This window comes from Panthera pardus, unplaced genomic scaffold, assembly GCF_024362965.1.
Source record: "Panthera pardus isolate Hobbes unplaced genomic scaffold, ASM2436296v1 HiC_scaffold_13, whole genome shotgun sequence".
Lineage (NCBI taxonomy): Eukaryota > Metazoa > Chordata > Mammalia > Carnivora > Felidae > Panthera > Panthera pardus.
The window spans coordinates 100,622,119-100,628,118 of NW_026526688.1; the positions used below are offsets into that span (position 1 = coordinate 100,622,119).

At 37.2% G+C, this 6,000-nt stretch overlaps 1 long non-coding RNA gene across 1 annotated transcript in view; it reads right to left on the reverse strand.

The window, feature by feature from the left end:
* LOC109249006 (uncharacterized) overlaps positions 1-5,649 on the reverse strand; it is a 144,359-nt gene extending 138,710 nt beyond the window's left edge. The window contains exon 1 of the long non-coding RNA XR_002072401.2: positions 5,502-5,649. This is a non-coding gene — a long non-coding RNA (uncharacterized LOC109249006). The remainder of the gene's footprint in view (positions 1-5,501) is intronic.
* Between the last annotated feature and the right edge of the window lie 351 nt (positions 5,650-6,000).

The following is a 6,000-nucleotide window of genomic DNA, read 5'->3' on the forward strand; positions in this document are numbered from 1 at the left end:
ATAGTGCAGAGTCTGTTTGGGATTCTCTCTCTGCCTCTATTTCTCCCTCTCTCTCTGCCTCTCCCCCACTTTCACATGTAGGTGCGTTAAGTGTGAGATCTCTCTCTCAAAATAAATAAATAAACACTTAAAAAATTAAAAAAATACTAATAAAATAGAGCTAGTAATACCACCTCAAGGGATCAAATATGCTAGTGTATATAAGAACCTTGCAAGGTATCTAGTTCATAGCAGGTACCCAATAAATATCAGTTTCTTCCATTAGCATTCCAAACCAGATGGAAGCACATATCATTATGCAATGTTGTTTAATATTCCCTGAGAACCCACAATGTGCATTTATAAATCTTGAGTTGGCTAAAATACTTTGGAAATAGCTCTACTCATTTTTTGCAACATATTTTTTCTAAAATTGCTTACCACTCGCCTACTGTTACTATCAGTACTTTAAAATTAAAAATTTTAGACAACACAGTAAAGTTGCTCCTTGGCAATGGAAAGAGCTGAATTAAGAACCATGAAAGGTCATTAAGCCTTTCCTCAGTTTAGAAGACATCTCATAACAAATGTTAACCATGACAAGCAGAATGAGGATCAAAGAGAAGAAGCTAGATGTACCACAGCTCCCTTCAGCTACTCATCCAAGATAATAACAATACTTGTGGAAAATAGATATCCTTATTGCATTTATGATAACCTGTTACTGCTACCTCCTTACTCAACTTGAATACACATAAAGTGGGCGGAGAAGCATTTAAAACATGTATATTAAAAATGGCTCACATTCTGATCCAACCATATAATCAACAAAGTCTCTTTCCAAAGAAGTATTATTTGGGGAAATCATTCTTTTTAATAGGAGAAACATATCCATCCTGGCAGATACTGAAGCTCATGTTCTAAAGACTGAGTCCGGGTTTATATATACCAAATACTAAGCAGATACGCACTGTAAATACGTTGTGTTCCTGTGCGTTTTATTATTTCTCACAATGACCTCAATAAATAGCCATACATGTTTTAGACACTCATTTTAGTCCCTCAAAATAAACTTATTTTGAAATTCTTTGGCATTGTAGGAAGGAATTTCAGAGAGTATGATGATGCTGGAGCTGTATGTTGCTTTGTTGTATCAAGTATAACTTTCTTTTTTTAAAGAACCAATGAGAGAGAGAGACAGCAAAAATGGGGGAGTTGGAGAGAGGAAGAATCTCAAGCAGGATTTGCACTGTCAGTGCACAGCCTGACTTGGGGCTCAAACTCAGGAATTGTAGGATCATGACCTGAGCTGAAATCCAGCATCAGATGCTGAACTGACTGAGCCACCTAAGTGCCCCTCAGTATAACTTTATTTCTTTTTTAAGTTTCTTTATTTTTGAAAGAGAGACACAGAGCGAGAGACACAGAGCGAGTGGGGGAGAGGTAGAGAGAGAGGGAGATACAGAATCCGAAGCAGCCTCCAGGCTCTGAGCTGTCAGCACAGAGCCCGATGCAGGGCTCAAACCCATGAACCGTGAGATCATGGCCTGAGCTGAAGTCAGATTCTTAACCAACTGAGCCACCCAGGTGCCCCAAGTATAACTTTCTTAGAGACTTGAGAAGTTCTCAGTTTCCAGGGCAATGGCATAAAGGTAAATAATTTGGTAAATAAATATTATTTTATTAACATAAATTCCCAAGCCAGATAAATTAAATAAATTCCTCAAATAAAGTCCCATGCCAGAAGTGAAAAAAGGCAACGAATGGTTATGGTGCATTTACTTAAGAGATTCATTGTGTGCATTTTACATAGTAGAATTGAGCTATAATCTCATCTTTCCTAAGCGAAACAACCTTTCCTTCACTAGGCCTTGATATGATCCAGAATGGAGAATCAGGTCACCATATCTTCTGAATACCAAAATTTCACAGCCTAACCACTCTTGTTCACTGTGGCCCAAAGCACAGTCAGAAATATGAGGTACATTCTATCAGTGTTTTATTCAGACATTAGTCTCTTTACCACCTAAGAGAATTGAACAGTCCTAACCTGGAATTCAAATGACAGGAAAAACAAAATAGTTCCGAATAGCCAAGCAATTTATCCAATATCCTTATTAAAAAAAAAAAAAAATAGGATATCTAGTAACTGAAGGAAAAGGATGTTCTTTAAATTGTAAGATTCTTTTGAATAAATCAGTTGCAGTTTAATGAGGTTTCCCTGTAATTCTTTTTCACTGAGCTTATTATTATAAAAGAACATCTACAAAACTCTGACTTCCAAGAATGCAACTGTTCTCATCTCTGTCATGTTAGTTGTTTGTTATCACGAGCTTAACATGTGTTTCATTAAAGGTAACTACAATAAAATTGACTATTCTATAATAAGTAAGAAAAGGAATAGGGAAATCCAAATCCTAGGAGGAAAAAAGATTCTATCCAACTAATAGCATTATTATTAATAAAGCATGCAAGAAGGAAACCAGAAAATATCTTGTTAATTAGAATTGCTTCCAAGTAAGAATTTTCCAAAGGATATCATAGGCTTCAGTCATGACTGCTTCTTAAATTATATATGTTTACAAGCACTGTGGTATTTTTTAAAGTTTACCAATAACCTAAAAAGCTCTGGGCACATATACAAAAAAATAATTTTTAAAATGCCACAACTAAATTAGATTCTGTGGTAAAAAGAAAATCTAAACCTTAAACTACCCCATAAAAGAGAAGGAAAGAAAATAACACAGCTGGATAGTCACAGAATGCCAAACCAAAACTATATACTTTTGTCCCGTGCCCTGAATGCCAAAGAATTTGGGATAAAAACAACCACAAGTAACCATCATGCCACCTTCTACCTTACACATTGTTGGCATACAAACCCGATGCACAGTGTTCCAGCAATAATCATATGTATGAGCCCAGTCAACCCCTTTTTCAAACATAGGAATGACCTATAGATTCTATCCCATCTTTTCTGATGACAGAGTCAAGGTCTAGGTCTGAAACCACACCCTAGCCACTTCCTATCCTCAAACACACTGGCCAGCAAAACCTTTGGGAGATGGGCCAAATGGCTATGGAAACCCTGCAACTTCAATTTCCTCCACTTCTGGTCCAGTCGTTTACCAGAACTGTAACCAAGAAGCAAAATGCACTGGTTTCAATTCCAGCTTTTTTCATTTTCTTTTTTTTTCCCCCTTTCCCTCTCTCTACCCTCTGGTAGAGATGCTAATGAACAGTAAAATCTCCAAGGGGCAGGGAGTCAGATAATAACCGTAAGCCATGCTGGATGATCTCCCTTAGATAATCAAAGATAACTGTAGCTCCTGGATGAAACCAAAAACATAAACCACATAGGATTCTATAAGAACAGCTGAGCTACAGTCACAGCAGGATGTGAAACACTTTTTGGAGATCAGGTAACAGTACTGGATATCAAAGGCAGTGACATGAATGCATTCTAAATGCCTAGAGTTCTTTTATTTATGTGGCTTTAAATGCCTACACTCTTTTTAAATATCAGATCATAAAGCATGGTGTGGCACATTTCATCAAAGTACCATGGTGCAGAGGATACAGGAAACTAGAGGGCTAGAGAAGTACAACAAAAAAATTTGGTAGTGGACAACCTTCTATAACTACTCTTCCAAAGTATGTGAAGAAAATGGCCACTTGATTTGTTCTTGATTTCTATCATAATAAAAACAATAATGTAAATAAAGCTCTAACAGAGCCCCGAGCTTAGTTAGATGGTCAGTAAATGATATCAACTGCATTTATTCATCCACAACTCTGACTGAGAACCTACTATCTACCAGGCAATCAATTGGATACAGGGATCACAGAGACTAAAAAAACTATTTCTTGCCTTCAAGGATCTCTTTAGCCCCATGATGATAAAGATATTCCATAGCAAAATCATACCAGAAACATACTAAGAGTATGAAAATGGCCAAACTCCAAGACTGTGTGAAATTCAATACGGAAATACTTCTGAACAGGACAAAGGAGGCACCATCATAACACCATCTTACATTTGCACATCTTAGCATACACAAGTCATGTTTTTTCAATGTTTATTTATTTATTTATTTTGAGAGAGAGAGAGCACAATCAGGGGAAGGGGCAGAGAGAGAGAGAGAGAGGAAGACAGACAATCCCAAGCAAGCCCCACCTCACGACCATGGGATCATGACTTGAGCCAAAATCAAGAGTCAGCCATTTGACCTAGTGAGCCACCCAGGTGCCTCCAAAAACCATGTTTTTGTTGATTAACACACCCGATGGTTGACTATAAATATTTCCCTGTCATGATACTATACTACTTCAGAACCAGAGGGTACCTAGAAACATTAACTCCTCATTTTAAAAATGAGGCCCAGAGAAGGTAAGTGGCACAGCCAATCTCAAATGCCTATTAATACATCAAGTGCAAAGTAAGGAGAATGACAGAGAGGGAGACAGGAAGGGAAATAAATATTACTTGCTGAGGGCTATTTTGCCAGACATTGTTAGTCTCTAGACATCTAATGTTTACAACAAAATACAGCAAGGTAGGTATTATTATCTCTATTTTACAGATGAGGAAATTGAGGGTTATATAGGTTAAGTGACTTGCCCAAAGCCACACGGCCAATAAAGAGGAAAGCGTGTTTATTCAATGCCTCACAGTGCTATCACAGTCCCCTTTACTGAGGCTGCTCTTTTTACAACCAACTGCCTCTCTGGAATAGAAGTTGGCTCACTGTTCTTGGTAAGCTCTTAATTGCTGCTGACTTTGAGTCTTGAGGACTGGTATGATGTGTAAAGGAAAACACATTCACTAAAAGTTAGCGATCTTTCCTAATGTAGGAAAGCTGATATTGCTCAAAATACCCCCTTAGGATATTCTTCACAGGGTTTTCTGCATAGGTCTAATTTTTATTTTCACAACAAACCTCAATATTCACCATGTGCTAGTATTTAGCTTCAAAACCTCAAAATAATCAATCTCTATCATATTATTGTCCTTCGGTTGCCAGAAATCTCTTCAGAGGCCTTCTTAGAATTGTTAGTAATCCTTCAAAATGCCGACTAGCATAGTTCTCAAACTGTTCTGTAACATCATCTCCAGCCCTGTCTTCCACGAATACCTCCAGGAGGATTCCAGTCAATACTTGACTGAAAGTCTTCGCTCCTCATGTGAGATTAGCTACAGATGAGTGGCTGTAATAGATGCAAGACCTCACTGTAAATGCAGAAAGGAAATAGCCACATACTCTATTCCCTCAACACAGAGTCTGTTTACAGGAATTATTGATTAAAACCACTAAAACAACTCCTGTATCACTGAGTACCTTCCTTTCAATGATTACAGTCACCAGTAAAAGTTGTGGTTAAAATATATCTTATACACTGACATTTGAAAACACTTTCAGCAGAGCAGGAAATGTTGAATTGTTTCGAGAGGAGTTTTTAGAAATGGCAGTAAAAAAAAAAACTAAATAAAAATAAAAAAATAGCACAGAGAGATTTCTTACCTTAACTGCCATAAATGAGACTGCATCACAAAAATGTTTTTTAATTTACCAAATTGTAGAAGGAATGGAGAAATTAGAACTCAGTTACCCAGATTCTTAAACAACCAGTCCTGCAGTCACCAGTTAATTGTTTAAGCCTCCACTTCCTTTTGTCTGTGTGTTGGGTTAGAAGGGAGAAGGAAAAGAGAAAGGGAACACATAGAAAACAGATGTGGAAATAAATATTTATCAACACAGAATCTTGGCAAATCTTGATCTTTATATTGCCCTCCCACTGTATTTTCCATGTTTTCTAGTTTCCCCGATCCCCAAAGAATTAATAGCTAGAAAAGAAGATAAAAACCTTTAATAGGTTTTCCACAGAGTTAGGAAAGCTTCTTTGGAGAATTCTGATGCCTCCCCTTTAATCTAATATTAATAAATGTTTTTGACCCACGGAATTTCTGCCAGAGAATGGGAGAAATAAAAGGTTCATTTAGCTGGTTTGTCCTGTCCTTGG